Raw genomic sequence first — 20,375 nt, forward strand, 5'->3', positions numbered from 1 at the left:
TCTGCAAGGGGATGGAAATGGTCTCAGGCTGAATAACCTTGGCTCACAGTAGAAGTAAATACAATTTTCTCAGGAAAAAACATTCTCAGTGTTGACTCTCCAGGTTTTTCCACAGGTTAAGATCAACCAAATAGAGGTCCAAGTCAAAAATTCAGTAAACCCAAAAACAATCTCCATGAGTGACAGGCACTGAAAAAAATAAATTATACGTCCAAGCCCTCAAAGACTTCAAATACTAGAATTATAACACAGAACACAGAATAACTATGTATGAAATGTTTAAAAAACAAATTAGTCATAAATACGACAAGTCACAGAGACTACCAAAAATGAGCAGGCAGAGCTGAAAAAGAAACCACAGAGAACTTTTAGAAATGAAATAATTTGGAAAAAAAAGTTAATCAACTAATGAATTAGTAACAGCTTTGAGAGAGATTCCTGTTTACATACAGGAATCAATGAATTAAAAGACAGGTTTGAAAAAAATTATCCAGAAACCAGCACAGAGAGACAAGGAGATGCAAATTATGACAGAAAAGATATGAAGGACAGAATAAGAAAATCTACTACACATTTACTGAGTTATAAGCAGAGATAATAAAGAATAGAAAAGAGTCAGTATCCAGAGAGAATGGCTGACAATTTTACATAACTGAAAGACACGAATCCACAAATACCAAGCAAAATAAATAGCAATCCATGCCTCATAAATACTGTAACAAATCTTCAGAATAGCTAAGGCAAAAAATTTTTTTCTAAAAGCAGAGAAAGAGTGGCATGGACATATATACACTACCAAACGTAAAACAGTTAGCCAGTGGGAAGTAGCCACATAGCACAGGGAGGTCAGCTAGGTTGTTTGTGACCACCTAGAGGGGTGGGATAGGGAGGGTGGGAGGGAAGGAGACGCAAGAAGGAAGAGATATGGGAACATATGTATATGTATAACTGATTCACTTTGTTATAAAGCAGAAACTAACACACCATTGTAAAGCAATTATACTCCAATAAAGATGTTAATAAATAAATAAAAGCAGAGGAAAAAAGACATCACCTACAAAGGAATCACAATTAGACTGTTGGCAAACCTGTAACAGAAACAACAAAAGTAGAGAAACTACTGAAAGGGAAATAACTGTCAATCTAGATTTCTATACCAAGCAAGCCTATCTTTCGAGAATGTATGTGAAATAAGGTCATTCCAGATAAACAAAAACAGAGGTACCTCCTACAGACCTATAGTAAAGGAGCTTTTTTTTTTTTGCGGTACACGGGCCTCTCACTGTTGTGGCCTCTCCCGTTGCGGAGCACAGGCTCCGGACGCGCAGGCTCAGCGGCCATGGCTCACGGGCCCAGCCGCTCCGTGGCATGTGGGATCCTCCCAGACTGGGGCACGAACCCATGTCCCCTGCATCGGCAGGCGGACTCTCAACCACTGCGCCACCAGGGAAGCCCAGGAGCTTTTAAAGAAGAAAAAATGATCCCAGGAAGAAAATCAGAAATGCAATAAGCATTGTGAGTAAAGAAAACGGGAAAGTAAATCTAAAAATGTTTTTGAAAAACATAGTGATGATGCTGTCCAATTTATGAGGCTAAAAAAAAAAAGGCTAGACTAAAATACTGGATCAGAGTAGCATGTAACTTGATCATTGAGTTTAACTGGAATTAAAGTATTTTGACATCTTTGTTTTCTCTTGTAGTGGAATATGAAATTAATTTCACTTTGTTAAATATGCATGGTAAAACTTCAAGGGCAACCACTAAAAGAACATAATAGAGTATGTAATTTCCAAACCAAACAAAGGGAGTACATAATGAAAAACAAACAAAACTACTTGGTTGTTCAAAAAGGCAAGAGTGCAGGGAAAAAAATTACAAATAGAAGACAAATTGTAAGATGACAGAAGAAGTACAAATTTATCAGAATCACAATAAATGTAAATGTATTATGCCAGTTAAAAGCCAGACATAATACCCATTGTAGTAGGCTGAAGGACGGTCACCAAAGAAATCAGTCCTAATCCCTGGAACCAGTAAATGTTACTTTACATTGCAAAGACTGTGGAAATGTGATTAAGGTATTGGGAATGGTGAGATTATCCTGGATTATCTGGGTGGGCCCTAAATGCAATCACCAGTATCCTTACAAAAAGGAGGCAGAGGGAGATTTGGCTACACAGACATAAAAGAGGACAATTTGATCAGGGACACAAAGATTGGAGTGATGCAGCTATAGCCAAAGAATACTGGCAGCCGTAGGAGTCAAGGAACAAATTCTCTCCTCTAGAAGGTCTAGAGGAAGTATGTTCCCTCCAACACAGATTTTGGCTCAGTGATTCTGATTTTGGACTTCTGGCCTCCAGAACTGTGAGAGAATAATTTCTCTTGTTTTAAGGCACCAAGTTTGTGGTAATTTGTTATAGCAGCCACAAAAAAGCTAACATCCCCATAAAACGTAAGAACAGAACATAGAAAGTTTGAAAGCTAATGGATGAAAATAGGTATACCACGCAAACAACAACAAAAAAAAGCTTGAGTATCTATATTAATGTGAGACAATAAAGACCATGGAAAATAAAAGCATTACTTTAGAATGGAAGTGCTATCCTAAGTAACGAAAAAATATTTCAATTCAACAGGAAGATACATATATATGCCTATTAAAATGGTGTCAACACATATGAAGCAAAAACTATAAAAACTCAGAGAAAAATTGACAAATCTACCATCATAATGGATAGATTAACCCATAATGGGTAGATTAACACCAAAACATTGCTCAATTATTAAAACAGGCAAAGCAGTCAACAATTAGCAAACAGTAAATAGAAAAAAAAAGAATAATGTAATCAAAAGATCATTATAAGTATAGAGAACCTTGCACCTCCCTGCTTTCCAAAACAATTAAATTTTATGGGAGTTCCCTGGTGGTCTAGTGGTTAGGATTCAGCACCTTCACGGCTGTGGCCCAGAAATGAATGGGGAACTGAGACCCTGCAAGCTGTGAGGCATGGCCAAAAAATAAAAAATAAAAGCACAAACCACATGCTCCTTCACGGGAAAAAAAACATACATCACATACGATGTAACTCATGTTTATCTATTCTTGCAACTATCATTCAGCCTTGATTTTTACTGAGAATAAAGATGATGTCATGGGGGACTTCCCTGGTGGTCCAGTGGTTAAGAATCCCTCTTGCAATGCAGGGGACGCCAGTTCAATCCCTGGTTGGGGAACTAAGATCCCACATGCTGCGGGGCGACTAAGCCCACGTGCCACAACTACTGAGCTCGCGTGCCACAACAAGAGAGCCCACACGCTGCAATGAAAGATCCTATGTGCCGTGACTAAGACCCAATGCAGCCAAAAAATAAATATTAAAAAAAAAGAAAGGCAATATACCAAAAACTGGATTTTTCCTTTTTGCCTTTAAAAAAAAAAAAAAGATGATGTCATGGCTGTTTTCACAGCACAATAAATCTGGGGTCAAGAGCTGAAATAACATACAAGTAACTCATTTTATGAAAAAGGTACTGGCAACCTTCCATAGTTGTAGTCAGCAAAATCCACACTATTTTCATGAGGATTCTACTTCAGCCTAGTGCATCACAAAGCAATCAAAATGAAAACTATCCACCAAGAAAAAGTAAAATATACTTTAAAACTGCTAGTTTGATTTTTATAAAATAGAAATGGTAAAAATAACTGTGAATGAGTGATATGAAACATCTCAGTGATCTGGACACCTCTAACAGAGATCTACCTCATGTCCCTACAGAGAAGGCCCTAGCAGGAGTTCCTGTGTACTCATCCTCGTGGGCTTCCTCTCTGTCTGACCTGAAGAGTCAAGAGCCCTTGAAGTGGGACCTGTGTTCTTGTTATGTTTGATTCCCAATGCCCAGTGCAATGCCTGGCACACTAAAGGCCTTTTAAAAGTTCAGTGAATTAATAAATCTCCTAAATGTGACTACTGTCATTTACAAACTAGAGACAAAGAAAATTCATACTATTATCGCTTGATGAAATGCTGGAAAAGAAATGTTTCCCTGAAGAAATTCCCTGCTTTCCAAAACAATTAGTCAAACACCCTATGCAGAAAACGGAGCACATTCAATATTCCAGACATCCTGGGTCAGAGACATTCCCAGTGGTTACACTGTCAATGTACGTTGTGCTTCAGTTCCTGAGGACGATTCTCAGAATAAACTGAGATAGAGGGTATCTGGATGGAGGGGTCATCTAGTTCCCCTAAAGATGGACCGACTACCTTCACATCTCTCCTACTGAAGTAGACACTCAGTCTTAAAAGGAGTTCATTCTATGAGACTCAAGAATCATTTCTAGGGCTTCCCTGGTGGCGCAGTGGTTGAGAGTCCGCCTGCCGATGCAGGGGACACAGGTTCATGCCCCAGTCCGGGAAGATCCTACGTGCCGCGGAGCGGCTGGGCCCGTGAGCCATGGCTGCTGAGCCTGCGCGTCCGGAGCCTGTGCTCCGCAGCGGGAGAGGCCACAGCAGTGAGAGGCCCGCGTACCGCAAAAAAGAAAAAAAAAAAAAAGAATCATTTCTACCCTCCCTTCTTGCCTGAAGCTCTATACAATAATAACCTGATTAATGGTATCACCTGGGAACAAGGTTGGCCTATTAACTAAAACATTTTCTAATCTTGGAAAGCATGGCTTAACCACAAAGTTCTTGCTAAGCTGCAAATACATACAGCTGTAACAAAACAAAAATATCTCTGCACATAGCTTTATTAAAAAAAAAAGAGTGGGAGTAGCTAGTAAACAGGACTCTTTATTGCCTTTCTGTGCCTTTCCCACTTAACATCTGCTTCTCCCTGGTCTATACACTGGAAAAGGAGGAAAGGAGAGGAAACGCACACTGACAGCATACCTATGTACCACATGCATTCAAAAGTTCTCTCACTGTGGCCTCACAACACTTCTAGTTAGACAAGACTGTTACTATTACTACTTCTGTTTCAACCAAAGAAAAAAATGAGTTCAGAGAATTTCACCAGCTTGATCCAGGGCTACACAGTTTGAGTGGCAAATTGCATCCAGACACTATATCCCTAATACCCAGCACTATACCAATAGTTGACAACTAACTTACTTCAGTGAGAATAAAATGCCTAATGCAGCATTCGCATTTTTACAGCTTTACTGATATATATTCACATATCATAAAATTCACCGACTTAAAGTGTACAGTTCAGTGGGTTTTAGTATATACAGAGAGACGTGCAACCATCATCACGATCTAATTTTATAACATTTTCAACACCCAAAAAGAAACCCCACACACATTAGCAGTCAGTCCCCAATCCTATTCCTCCCCTCCCCTACCACCTCTGATTCTCTGGCTTCTTTCATTTAGCAAAACCTTTTCCAAGTTCATCCATTTGCAGCATGTATCAGTATTTCATTCTTTATTACTGGGTTTGTTTCCACTTTTCAGCTATTAAGAGTAATACTGCTACGGACATTCACATACCAATTTTTGTGTGAACATATATGTTCTTCAGCATTTGCATTTTCAAAGGGTTTTTGCAACATTCTCTCCTTTGCATCTTATAACTGCTTCATTTTGTGAGAGAGAACTGAGGCTGGGAGCAGTTAAGTGACTTTGCCACCCACTGCTGGGTAACCCTCAGTGAACCTGCAGTAAACTCGCACCTTCTGGCTGAAGACCTGCTCATTCCTTACCACCACACTGCTTTGTCTCCTCCACAAGACATTTCAAGCAACAGCATGCGGATGAGAAAAACCGCCTGCTTTGATGAGGAGCTCCATGAATCATTCTCCGTAAGTCAGTGCAAAAGGCAAATTTAAACTAAGCCTTATCAGATGAAGAGAAGGGGAGAACAAAGTGTTTGAGACACGGTATTCTACAGGTGCCTCCCAGCGCTGGCCTCCTCCCCCCCATGGAAACACTGAAGGTTGCTACTGCAGGGTGCTGCGGAGGCACACGTGGAGTCAACACCCACTGTGCGCTGCCTCTGAGGGCACCCCGGTCCTGTCTGCATGTGCCTGCGGGCTCGATTCCCACATCAGCCTGAAGCTCCCAGGTCCCCACAGCTCCCAAGGCCTTGACGCAGAGCTAAGCTGTTCTGAAACGGGGACAGTATTTGGGGAGCATATACGGTCAGTCGTATAAACCCCCTTTTCCAACCTCCTCAAACAGTTCCTAGGCTTATAATATTTTTGGTAATAAGGTTCAGAAACATGGTTAATAATTATATTAATAATACATAACAGCCACTTACTAGGTAGCTTTTATGCATTTAATTCATTTAATCTTCACAATAACTGTGTAAAATAAGTACTGTGATTACCTCTATGTTACACGTCAACACTTTCTTATGTGGGGAATACATGTAGTTGGTGGGAATATAAACTGGCATAACTCCTTAGGAGGGTAATTTGGAAACAGCTATGGAAACTAAAAGTACAAATATCCTTGAACCAGGCAATTTCACTTCTGAGACTATATCTACAGATATACTTCAGAGTGCTCAAAGACAAAGAATATTAACTGAAAAAGTTTACAACAGTAAAAATCTGGAAACTAATACCTATCAATACAGCAGTGATTAAACAAATTGTATTGTTACGACGAAATACCTGAGACTATTAAAGAGAACGAAATAGATTTATCTGTGCTGCTACGGAGTATTCGCCAAGATGTATTAAGGAGGAACAAAATCAATATCATTATGCGTAACAATTTATTTTTTAAAGGAGGTATAGGTACACACCACCACTCTGGCTGTGTGCTCTTGGACAAGTTATAATACTTAACCCGTCTCACAGCTCCCTCGTCTGCAAAATGGGACAACAACAATACTTCCCATGGAGTGCTCAATAAAAATTAACTGTGGCTATTATTAAACTTCATGATTTAATTATGACACTACTAATAATAACAATAATTTTGTCATTATTACATGGGCTCCACCAAAACAATCAATGTCATATCTACACTACCCAGCGCCAGGCCTTACCCAAGTACAGGGAAACGGGCAAACAGCACATGCTCTGCTTCCCCATCGAGTTCACAGCCCACGAGGGTTTTCTTTTCCAGATGTCTAGCCTACATGGCCTGTCCCCACCAACAGGCAACAAGAAACCATGTACAGTGAGACGGGTCTCCGCTGCCCAGATGCCTTCCCCCAAATGCACACAGATTCGATCTCTGATCAAACATCACCTCCTTAGAGAAGCCTACCTCCCTCCCCAATCTGGAACAGATCCTTGCTGCCACCATTCTCCATTCCCTTATCCTGTTCCCTTAACCAGTTACATGGTCTTCACAGCAGTTGTTACTATCTGACATTACAGTATTTCTTCATTACCTAACCTCTCTTTCTAGAATATAAGTTCCCAAGAAAGGAAAATGTGTCTCATTCCCTGCTCTGTTCAGTGCCCAGAATAGTACCCAGAGTACAGTAGGTGCTCAATAACTATAGGTGAAGAGATGGGACTGCAAGTTAATGAAAGCTACAGAATGGAAAACATGCTTGCAAAATAACATTTTAAAAATTACTGTCATTTTATCCTGGCAGACTACGTTCTCAAGACACTATTCAGTTAAAAGTTAAGTGACTTCCCTGGTGGCGCAGTGGTTAAGAATCCGCCTGCCAATGCAGGGGACACGGGTTCAATCCCTGGCCCGGGAAGATCCCACATTCCGCGGAGCAACTAAGCCCATGCACCACAACTACTGAGCCCGCGCTCTAGAGCCCATGCTCTGCAACAAGAGAAGCCACGACAATGAGAAGCCCACGCACTGCAACAAAGAGTAGCCCCTGCTTGCCTCAACTAGAGAAAGCCCATGAGCAGCAACGAAGACCCAATACAGCCAAAAATAAAAACAAATTAATTAATTTAAAAATAAGTGTCCTCCACACTCCAGTCCTACTGTATTTAAAAATGCTATTCTTCTCCTATGTAGCTTAAATTCATATAAAATCATGTCAAAATATGCTCAACACTTTGAAGCTAACAGATATCAAAGACAATATTATACATTAGTCATAACACTTGTTTAAAAAGGTACTTCTGGAATAAATAAAGCTCAAAGGGCAAAACTGAGTTAAACTTGCTTCCCTTCATTCCTTCCAACTCAAGTTTCCTGCATGTAGGTCAGAACAAGCATTAACTATTAAACAGTTTTGTTAAAGTTTAACATTATGCTATGTTAAGATAACCTAAATATTTTAAGGAGCCATGTGTTAACCAGCAAGCACTGAACAAACTAAGCAAGTATTAGCATGTTTAATCTGTCTGCTACTTAACCAAATCTTAGATTCAATTTTTAAAACCTCAGACGATAGAAAATTCAAAAAAAGACATCCCTTCTACTTGCCAAAATAACTTGCCAAAGCATGGGGGAAAATAAAAAACAAAAGGATATATATGATTCAAGGTAAAGTGCTGTTGTTGTTGTTTCACTAACTTTAGATTCTCAAGGAAGCTAGGAATTTAATATATTAAAAAGAAAAAGAAAATGTTGCCATTCACCATCTCCAACGCAGGAAAAATTCTAAAGTCCTACTGCTAACATAACAGAACAAAGCTTAAGAACGTTTATAGGAAGAAATAATGATTCAGAACCCAACAATGTAAAATTTACGATGTCTGAAATCCAATAAAAACTTACCCAACAAGCAGAGAAGCAGGAAAATATGACCCATATTGAAGAGATAAATCAATCAAACCAACCCAGGACTGAAAGAGGAGTTAAAATTAGTGGACAAGGCCACTAAAACAGTTAGTACAACTGTATTACATATGTTCAAAATCTCAAGTAGAGAGATGAAAACTATAAATATGATATGAATTGGACTTCTGAAGATGAAGGCTACACCATGTAAGATGAAAAATTACATTGAACAAGATCAATGATAGATTAAACATTGTAGAAGAGAGAGTAGTGAATATGAAGACAGAGCAACAAAAAACAACCAGAACAAAACATAAAGAGAAAAGACAAATAAATGAACAGAGCATCCGTGAGCTGTGGGGCAACTTTAAATGGTCTAACATGAATGGGACTGGAGTCCTCAAAGGCAACATGGAGAAGGAAACGTGAAAAACTAATGGCCAAAATTTTCTCAAGTTTGACAAACACTATAAACCCACAGATCCAAGAAAGCAGCTCAATGAACCCCAAGCACAAGAAACATGAAAAAAACTACTGAATACAAAAGCACATCAAAATACTATAAAATTGCTCAAAACCAGTGATAGGGAAAATCTTAAAAGCAGCCAAAGAAAAACACATGTTATGTAGAAGAACAAACATAAGGATGACAGCAGACTGCTTGTAGGAGGTGATGCAAGCAAGAAGACAGTGAAGAGCTTCCCTGATGGTGCAGTGGTTAAGAATCCACCTGCCAATGCAGGGGACATGGGTTCGAGCCCTGGTCCGCGAAGATCCTACATGCCGCGGAGCAACTAAGCCCGTGCGCCACAACTACTGAGCCTGTGCTCTAGAGCCCGTGAGCCACAACTACTGAGCTCATGTGCCACAACTACTGAAGCCCAAGTGCCTAGAGCCCGTGCTCTGCAGCGAGAAGCCACCACAATGAAAAGCCCACACACTGCAGCGAAGAGTAGCCCCCCGCTCGCCGCAACTAGAGAAAGCCCACGCACAGCAACGAAGACCCCAACACAGCCAAAAAATAAATAAATTTATTCAAAAAACAGACAGTGAAGCAACATCTTTAAAGTAAAACTAAAAGATTTTACCCCAAGGTTTTGAGCTTCCAGACCTTTGGCTCAAATCTACAATTTTGTGTAGTAAGCTTCTGTGGCAACGGCACCTCTGAATTACAAGCATTACATTTTCTCAAACAGTATCATCTCATTTGGCAAGATGAGCTACAATATGCATAGCATCTGCTTTTTCAGTACAATGTTTCACACGCAAAAGGCATGAGATAAATAACTGTTGGGGGTGAATTTAAGAGAAGTTACTGCACCATCAGCAATGGTTCCTCTCTCCTTTTTGCCCCCAAGTATATTCTAAATATGTGATAATAAATCACACACTTGAGCAGCACCTATCACTTACAAAGTACTTTTTCATTTACTCATCATACAAATTCTTCGAGGTAGTTAAGGAAGGTATTATCATCACTGCACAAATGGGGAAACTGAAGTTCAGAAAAAGGGAAGTGATGTGCCCAAGGATAAGAGGTGGAGGAAGTGATGGAGGTAAGGATAGGAAAGGGGCTTTGCCATTTCTTGGGTTCTTCCTCTGGGCCAGGTTTAATGCTAGCTTAAGATTAATTTGGCAAAATTTACAGCAATATGGATGGACCTAGAGATTATCATACTAAGTGAAGTAAGTCAGACAAAGACAAATATATGATATCACTTATATGTGGAATCTAAAAAGATGATACAAATGAACTTATTTACAAAACAGAAACAGACTCACAGACTTCAAAAACAAACTTAGGGTTACCAAAAGGGAAAGGTTGGGGGAGGGATAAATTAGGAGTTTGGAATTAACATATACACTACCATATATAAAATAGATACAAGGACCTACTGTGGCACAAGGAACTCTACGCAATATTCTGTAATAACCTATATGGGAAAAGAATCTGAAAAAAAAGGATATATGTATATGTGTAACTGAATCACTTTGCTGTACACCTGATACTAACACAATATTGTAAATCAACTATACTCCAAAATAAAATAAAAATTAAATTAAAAAATATTAATTTGGCAAAGAAAGTTATACAGCTAGGTGTAACCAGGTGTTTCTAACTCCAAGTAGCTATTACTATGGAACCACAGCTGAAATACATTAAACTAAAGGACAAACATGAAATATAAAAATTCATTCTGGGATAGAACTAGAATAATGAAGTTGAAAATTCTACTCAAAGAAGAGTAAAGAACATTTCTTGAAGAATGAACAGTCTTTATTTCATTTATTATAATGGACAAAGCCCCCAGTGATAGCCCTGCAACCAATACCATGTGGCATCTCAGGACAGTATTTCTCCTACATAGTTCCTTACTGTAGACCAAAGCAGGATGCAACGAAAGAAAGTCCACTGGCAGACAAAACAATTAAGTCCAGGAGGCAGATGTCTAGTTTGATCTAATGATAAAATTTAAACTCCAGGCAGAAATCAGCAACTGATGCCCCGCCTGAAGCCAAATCCAGCCCACTGCCTGTTCTTAGAAGGGTCACAAGCTTTGATTTTTAAAGGCTAAAAAAAATTGTATGAAACATAAATATATGATAGACACGAAAATCAATTCAAATTTCAGCAACCATAAATAAGGTTTTATGCGACAGTCATGCTCATTCACTTACATATCATCTATGGCTGCTTTCATGCAACAACAGCAGAGCTGAGTAGTTGCAACAGAGATCATACAGCCCTCAAAGCCTAAAATATTTATTATCTGGCCCTTTACAGAAAGTCTGTTAACCCCTGCTTTAAGGGAACAGATGAACCTTTAATAATTTGCCATGAACATTATTTCTCACAAATAAGCTCTTAAAAAATCAGGGCTTCCCTGGTGGCGCAGTGGTTAAGAATCCGCCTGCCAATGCAGGGTACACGGGTTCAAACCCTCGTCTGGGAAGATCCCACATGCCACAGAGCAACTAAGCCCGTGCGCCACAACTACTGAACCCACGCTCTAAAGCCCGTGAACCGCAACTACTGAGACCAGGAGCCACAACTACTGAAGCCCATGCACCCAGAGCCTGTGCTCCGCCACAAGACAAGCCATCGCAATGAGAAGTCCGCGCACTACGACGAAGAGTAGCCCCTGCCTGCTGCGACTAGAGAAAGCCCACACACAGCATCAAAGACCCAATGCAGCCAAAAATAAATAAATAAATTTATAAAAAAGAAAAAAATGCCATTATCAGACAAGATATTTGTGTTGAATGTTCATTAAAAAGCAGTCATATCTTCTTGAATAAAGTATGGTACAACCACATAAAGGAGCACAATGCAACTGGAAGAAGGAATGAGAAATATGTCTATATTATAGTCTGGCATGGATGCCAAATGGTAAGTGAAAAAAGCCTGGTGGGATTAGGGAAATGTACATCAAAACTACATCAAGATACCACCTCATACCCATTAGGATGACTATTATGGCTACTATCAATAAAAAGAAAACAAATGTTGGCAAGGATGTGAAAAAACTGGAGCCCTTCTGCTCTACTAGTGGGAATGTAAAATGGTACAGCTACTGTGGAAACCAGTACAGTGGTTCTCCCAAATTTTTTAAGCAGAATTACCATATGATCCAGCAATTCCACTCCGGGGTATATATCCCAAAGAACTGAAAGTAGGGTTTCAAAGAGATATCTGTACATCCATGTTTAGAGCAGCAGTATTCACAATAGCTGAAATGTGGAAGCAACCCAACTGTCTACTGAGGGATGAATGAATAAACAAAATGTGGTATTTACATACAATGGAATGTTATTCAGCCTTAAAAAGGAAGAAAATCCTGATACATTCTATAACATGGATGAACCTCGAGAACATTATGATAAATGAAATAAGTCAGACAGAGAAAGACAAATACCGTATGGTCCCACTTATACATGGAATCTAAAAACAAAACAAGACAAAAAGCAATTCCTTAGTCGGTATTTTATAATAACTATAAATGGAGTATAACCTTTAAAAATTATTTATCACTATCTACAACTTATATAATATTGTACATCAAATTACTTCAATTAAAAAAAAAGAAAAAAGATCCAAAAAAAAGCAATTCCTAAACATTGAAAGCAAAATAAAAAACGAACACTATGCATCCAGTGGTGGCAAAATCATGGAGTAACTATTCAAAGTGACTTTAAAACACAGTAATTTGACTACATATTCCAAATAAGGATGCAAAAAAACCTCTTAAATGCTTTATATCAGTTGGTGGTAGTGTTCATATTACTCTTCTGATACTGAAATATGTACAGTGTGGGATAAAACAATGAGTAATTAGAATCAAGATGTTTGTCTTAGAAGAAAAAAGGTACAGGTGCAAGATTAAGAAGGTTAAATAGAATTCTGTCCTCTTGCTTTACAACTAGAAGTATCAGTAATCCATGATGTGTGCACTGAAAAGACCTAGAAACAATGATCAACTTAGTAGCAATGAACAACTCCAGGGCACAGATTGTGATTACTAAATACTATTTTTTCATTAAAAGAAACCAAGGCCCATTGGAGAAATGATGATTCCAGGGCTGGGACAGAAAATGTACAAGGTGAGCCTGGTGCAGTTTGTCATACCAGAAAGAAGAGCAATCAAAGACCATTAAGAGTTGTGTCTAAAGGATTTAGGAGCCGATTTGAACAGATTCCTATTGGACAACGACGGAACAAGTTGAGCCTCAATAAGGATCTACAATGAATTGAACCATATCAAATACATTTAAATCCATGAGTTCACAAGAACACAAATACATATACACAATTCATTGGCTATTTTGGGGGGACACCAACTCATTATTTTGAAAACTAATAAAAAATGGAGCAGAATTAAGCATTTATCTTGCCTTTCCTTAAAGAGTTATAATTCAAGATAACCAAATTACGAAGGAGGGGAAATTACTCTTTATAGAAATATTCAGCTAATCAATGATGAAGTTATATAATTAAATTATCAACATTTTTTAATGCCTCATGAAATAATGACTCTAAACATTGAGCATCAAGGGCTCCTAACAAGAAGAAAGACTACTTGCAGCAACATGGATGTACCTAGAGATTATCATACTAAGTGAAATAAGCCAGACAGAGAATGACGTATGATATCATATATCACACATATTACAACATATGATATCACTTTAGTCAAATCTAAAAAAATGATACAAATTTATTTACAAAACAGAAATAGACTCACAGACTAAGAAAACAAACTTATGGTTACCCAAGGGGAAAGGGGGATGGGGTAAGATAAATTAGGAATTTGGGATTAACAGATACTACTATGCATAAAGTAGATAAACAAGTGCCTACTGGATAGCACAGGGATCTATATTCAGTATCTTGTAATAACCTATATTGGAAAAGAATCTGAAAAGTATATGTGAATCACTTTGATGCACACCTGAAACACTGTAAATCAACTATATTCAATTTAAAAAAAAGACTACTAATCCTTACCTGCCTACTAACCTATGAAGTCTTCTTGCCAAAAATAAATCAAACCTGAATCTGACTACTCCTTCAGCTCTAACTAAATTAGATTACATTTACAGCAAATTCTGTGTAAACTACAGAAGAATAAAATCCAGACTGTGTGTAATTCCACAGGACAAACCACCAATTTCAGCAACAAATAAATTACAAGAGATAACAAAAGATGGAGGAGCCTATGGATTAAAATAAGCCACAATGTATGAATAGCATTTGGATCCTGATTCAGACTGTTAAAATCAAGAAAATTTCAACACTAGTTGGATATTTGAAGGTAATAAGGAATTCTGTGATAGTGGTATCTGTATTTGTCTTTTTAAAAAGATGTATATAGGGCTTCCCTGGTGGCACAGTGGTTGAGAGTCCACCTGCCGATGCAGGGGACACGGGTTCGTGCCCCGGTCTGGGAAGATCCCGCATGCCACGGAGCGGCTGGGCCCATGAGCCATGGCCGCTGAGCCTGCGTGTCCGGAGCCCGTGCTCCGCAACAGAAGAGGCCACAACAGTGAGAAGCCCGCGTACCGCAAAAAAAAAAAAAAAAAAAAGTATATAGATATACATACAGAAATACTTAACGGCTAAAATGATATGACATCTGGGTTTGGGGGTACAGATAAAGCAAAACTGGCCATGAGTTAATAACTGCTGAGGCTGGATGAGGATAAAGAGACGTTTACTATACTAGTCTCTCTACATGTGTGGGAAGAATTAAACATGTAAAAATAAATAAACAAGTCCACATACTCAGCAATAAAAAGGAACAAAATTGGGTCATTTGTAGAGACACAGATGGATCCAGAGACAGTCATACAGAGTGAAGTCAGAAAAAGAAAAACAAATATCGTATATTAACGCATATATATGGAACCTAGAAAAATAGTACAGACGAACCGGTTTGCAGGGCAGAAACAGAAACACAGAAGTAGAGAACAAACGTATGGACACCAAGGGGGGAAAGTGGTGGGGCTGGTGTGATGAATTGGGAGATTGGGATTGACATGTATACACTAATAAGTATAAAACAGATAACTAGTAAGAACCTGCTGTATAAAAAAATAAATACAATAAACTCAAAAATTCAAAATAAATAAATAAATAAACAAGTCCAGTTAAACTCTAAGTTTCACATAATAAAAATGTCTTTTTTATATTAACTGTCAAACTGTTAAAAATTATGATGATCAATAAAATTTTAACACTGGCTGGATATTTGATTATTTTTAATTTTTTTAAAGTATCTTTTAAAGCATTTCAGTATTTTCTGATTCAATACAAGGACTACTTGAAAGAACTAACTAAAAACTAATAACCGATCTAAAGAAACAGTTTTTATAGTAAAATCAATAACAAAAAACTGAATACCAAACAAAACCTTACCAATATCGGATAGCATCAAAGAGTTAAAGGAGAAACGGTGAGGTGTATAAATTATATTTTAGAAAGGAAACTATCCCACCTTTTGGAGACTGGGTGGAATTTAGATTCCTGCCATTCAGTGAGCCTCTGTAACTAAAACCACACAAGCAGTAAAACAAATCATACCATTTGTCCTGCTGTAACCCACGTCAAAACTCTGAAAAGGGCTTCCCTGGTGGCGCAGTGTCTGAGAGTCCGCCTGCCAATGCAGGAGACACGGGTTCGTGCCCCGGTCCGGGAAGATCCCACATGCCGCGGAGCGGCTGGGCCCGTGAGCCATGGCCGCTGAGCCTGTGCGTCCGGAGCCTGTGCTCCGCAATGGGAGAGGCCCGCGTACCGCAAAAACAAAAACAAAACAAAACAAAACTCTGAAAAGCAGTTGGGACTGCCAAAACCATCCACTTCTCTAAATAACAACTTTACTATGGAATATTACTCAGCCATAAAAAGAAACGAAACTGAGTTATTTGTAGTGAGGTGGATGGACCTAGAGTCTGTCATACAGAGTGAAGTAAGTCAGAAGAGAAAAACAAATACCATATGCTGACACATATATATGGAATCTAAAAAAAAAAAAAAAATGGTCATGAAGAACCTAGGGGCAAGACGGGAAGACGCAGACCTACTGCGTCTTCTGCGAATGGTCTGGAACAGATCTGCAAATGGACTGGGAACAAAGTGAGAGAGTGGCACGTACATATATACACTCCCAAATGTAAGACGGCTAGTGGGAAGCAGCCGCATAGCACAGGGAGATCAGCTCGGTGCTTTGTGACCACCTAGAGGGGTGGGATAGGGAGGGTGGGAGGGAGACGCAAGAGGGAGGGGATATGGGGATATATGTATACATATAGCTGATTCACTTTGTTATACAGCAGAAACTAAAACACCATTGTAAAGTAATTATACTTCAATAAAGATGCTAAAAAGAAAAACCAACTTTACTATTCTAGTTTAACCCACAGTCAGAATACTAAGATTCTGGATTTTAAAAAGTAATTTACACGTGGGCTGGCACCTGCCCATTAACTAAAGACTGCAGCTATTACAATCCCACCCTCATACAATTCACCCTCTTTGCCTGGGATGCCCTCCCCTCTTTGGTGCCTGCTGAACCCCAGCTCACTGACTCCGACTCGTTTTCACTGGGGGCTTCTACTGATGTGTTCAGCAAAGAGGACAGCAGCCTACTTCCTATCCCCATTAAGATTTAACCAATTTTTCACCCGCAAAAAAACCTTTCTGTAACAACTTATCAGCACTGCACACCACTCTCAGCTATGTTTTTGGTTCTTGGGGATAGGACAAATTGCTTTATGTCATTTAGGCATAAAATCATATGGTCACACCACCAGCCGTTGGAGGTTAACCAAAATACTTACTTTAAGGTAAGACTGCATGAAGTGAACACAAAGACCTGGTAAATATCTTGAGCCATGAATTACAAGAGCAAAAATAAAAGTAATTGCTAAAGGCAGAGACCCTCTGACACCACCCCCCCGCCCCACTAAAAGAAACGAAAAAGAAAGGAAGGAAGGAGAGGGCGAGATGACCAACAGCTCCTTCTCTAATAAAGTTGCAGGACAACCCTATTACCATCCGTAGGCGGATATGGCTTTTGTTTGGGTAGAAGCTGTCGTTTTTTCAAAAACACGAGAGCAGACGGGCAGAACCCGGATGCCCGCGTCTGTCTGCGTCTGTGCTCGAACCCTGGAGCCGTCAGCCCTGCGGGCCACTGACCCGGCGGCCGCGAGCACCGCGCTGACCCAGCGTCCGGCCCGGATCCTCCTTTCCCACACGGGCGCCCGAAGCCCACCACCCAGTCCACCGACGAGCTGCCCAGGCGCTCCCACAGACTAGCCCGTGCGACGAAGGGTCTGCAGGGCGTCGGCCCCTCTGCGCCAGTCAAGGCTGACGGCCGAACGACGGGGACCCCACCCCCGAACGACGGGGACCCCACCCCCGCCCGCCCAGGACAGCCCCCCGGGGCCGCCTCCACCCTCCGCGCCGCCGCCACAGGCCCCGCCGCCCGGCCTGGAGCCCCGGGCCTGCCGCCGTCCTGCACACAGGCCTCACCTCAGAGTCGAATCGCGGGCAGCGGGCAGGCTACCAGCTCTGAGCGCGGCCGCCGCCCGTCGCTCCGGCTCCGCCCCCTGTCCGCCGCGCGTACCCTGCCGGCTGCCCCCACCGGCCTGCCCGGCCTCCCGCCCCCTCAGCCCTCCGCACAGCCCCAGAAGCCCGAGCTGGGTGCGGCCTGAGGCGCCGCAGCCCAACAACGCACCACCCCATAGGCCCAGCCCTTGCTGCACCTCCAAGCAACGCGTGCTGCTATTGGCTGAGAGAGGGCGGGAGAGGTGGGGTGGGGCCTGGGCGGGAGGGGTTACAGCCTCTGGCCACCGCTTTTCCGGGGACGGACTTCGGGGGCCGCGCCCTGCCCCTGCGGACGAAGCAGGGTCCAAAGAGTGGGGACGGCCAGTTGCAGCCCCTCATGCCTCGTCGCTGAAGCAGGCCGGGCCGTCGTGCCAGCGGCGCCCGCTCACCCAGAGCCGCTCCGTCACTCATTCATTGTTGCTGGTCAGGCTCGTGGAGGTCTCCTGCGGGCCAAATTCGTGCGATGCGCAGGAGAGCTTACCAAAGGGTAGTTTGCAGGCCCTGCTCAGCCTGAGGCTGGGGGCCTCTCCCTGCCCTCCTCGCCCACTCCTCCAGCGGACGGACCCTGCCCCCTGTGCCCAGCCCTGTGCTGGTCTGCATCCAGAAGCCCTTGCCAGGGTGCCCGGGACCACGGGCAAAGTTTGGGGCCGGGCTGGCAGCCAGGCGGGGCCAGGAGAGCGGGGCCTGTGGATCCCGATAAGGCTCCATCGACGCGGCCGCTGCCTGATGCCTGGAGCCTGGCCTGCTGATGCTGCTTGAAAGAGCACAGTCACTGCTGCAGAACCAGGGCATTGGTGAGACCAGGCCACCTGCCAGTGACCTGAAGGCAAGACTAGAGATCACATCAGCACCTGCCCCAAAGCTGCCCCTCCTTGTCTCATCCGAGTCCCCAAAAGACCCGGGAGACATATGGGCTAGCTCCCTTTATACCCATAGAAAGTTGAGGCCCAGAGCTGAGCAATGGAAGAATAGTGTGGAATCCAGACCTTCCCTCCCAGCAGGGTCCCCTTTGGCCTTGTCCACAGAGGGTCGGGGATACTGTCTATGGATAATCTGGATTATTATTATTATTAATATGGATGTCTGATCTCCTGGACACTGGCTTTTCTCAGAAGACTTTTCTGACAAGACTCCACAATTCTGCATCTATCACTTCTGTTTCCCTTGCACCCAGCAACAAGGCCTGGCCCACAAGAGGTGTCAGTGGGGGCTTGCTGGAAGGAGGAAGGGAGGAGTAGAAGACGACTGAGCATGTTAAGTAGAGACATAGAAGATACAAAAAAGACCCAAGTCAAACATAAAGGTGAAAAACAATGTCAGAAATGAAGAATACACTGGGTGAGATCAACAGCAGATTAGACCCAGGGACTTCCCTGGTGGTACAGTGGTAAAGAATCCGCTTTCCAATGCAGACTCCGTGCTTCCACTGCAGGGGGTGTGGGTTCAATCCCTGGTCAAGGAACTAAGATCCCACATGGCCACGGGGCAACTAAGCCTGCGCACCACAACTACTGAACTCGCATGCCTCAACGAGAGAGCCTGCATGCTGCAAACTGTAGAGCCCATGCACTCTGGAGCCCATGCACCGCAACTACAGAGCCCACATGCCCTGGAGCCCACAGGCCACAACTAGAGAGAGAAAACCACGCCACAACTAAAGAGAAGCCCACACGCCACAACTAGAGAGAAGACCATGCGCCACAACCAGAGAGAAGCCCACGCACCACAAGGAAAGATCCTGCGTGCTGCAACTAAGACCCAATGCAGCCAAAAAAAAAAAAAAAAAAAAACCAGAAAAAAAAACCCAAAACAAAACAAACAACAGATTAGACCCAGCAGAAGAAAATCTTAGTGAACTTGAAGACATGAAAAAAGAAACTAAATGAAACAGAGAGAAAAGAGCTTGGAAAAGAATGAACAGAGTACCAATGAGCTGTAGGACAACTTCAAGAGGGCTAGTATAGATGTTAATTGGAGTCCCTGAACATAGAGGTGAGTGTTGGGAGGACAGAAATACTGTTTGAAGATATAATGGCTGAATTCTTTTAATTTCATGAAAACTACAAACCCACCCAGATCCAAGCAGCTCAAGAAGTAACTGGGGACTTCCCTGGTGGTCCAGTGGTTAAAACTCTGTGCTTCCACTGCAGGGGGTTTGGGTTCAATCCCTGGTCGGGGTATAAGATCCCACATGACATGCAGCATGGCTTCCCCCATTCTGTAACTTCTGGCTTGCTACTGAGCTCCGGTAGAAATGCAGTGTTTCTATGGGACATCTGAGGCCAGAACTGCCCATCACTTGGTTCTGTCAGACCACCAAGGCATAAAGCCAGGTAGATAAATCATCATCTGAAAGCATCTGATCCAGGATTGGATTCATGTACTTACTCTTATAGCTGTGATACCTCTCCCTTAGCTCTCACCTGTGGTCTCAGGGGATTCCCTGTGACACAGTGACAGAGGAGGAAAACGTATATGCTTGGTCCATGGGAAGGTTGGCTAAATATGTTGGTGTGGCCTGAAAATGGCCTAATGCTGCACTGTATCCCCATTCAGTGGTCACCCTGGAAGAAGGTGGCAAAGGGAAATCATCCCGATAG

The 20,375-nt window shown here is 41.9% G+C and overlaps 1 protein-coding gene across 6 annotated transcripts in view; it reads right to left on the bottom strand.

Annotated features, from left to right (window-relative positions):
* The window catches only part of ADD1 (adducin 1), a 76,586-nt gene extending 58,735 nt beyond the window's left edge, over positions 1–17,851 (bottom strand). For 5 of the 6 annotated variants that reach the window (XM_060148827.1, XM_060148828.1, XM_060148826.1 and 2 more), the window contains exon 1: positions 17,701–17,851. The gene's annotated coding sequence lies outside the window, so the exon portion shown is untranslated. Of the gene's footprint in view, positions 1–15,750; positions 15,773–17,700 lie in introns of those variants that run through there. The other variant, XM_060148824.1, reaches the window with a different exon arrangement.
* Positions 17,852–20,375: the final 2,524 nt, after the last annotated feature.

This window comes from Lagenorhynchus albirostris, chromosome 4, assembly GCF_949774975.1.
Source record: "Lagenorhynchus albirostris chromosome 4, mLagAlb1.1, whole genome shotgun sequence".
Classification (NCBI taxonomy): domain Eukaryota; kingdom Metazoa; phylum Chordata; class Mammalia; order Artiodactyla; family Delphinidae; genus Lagenorhynchus; species Lagenorhynchus albirostris.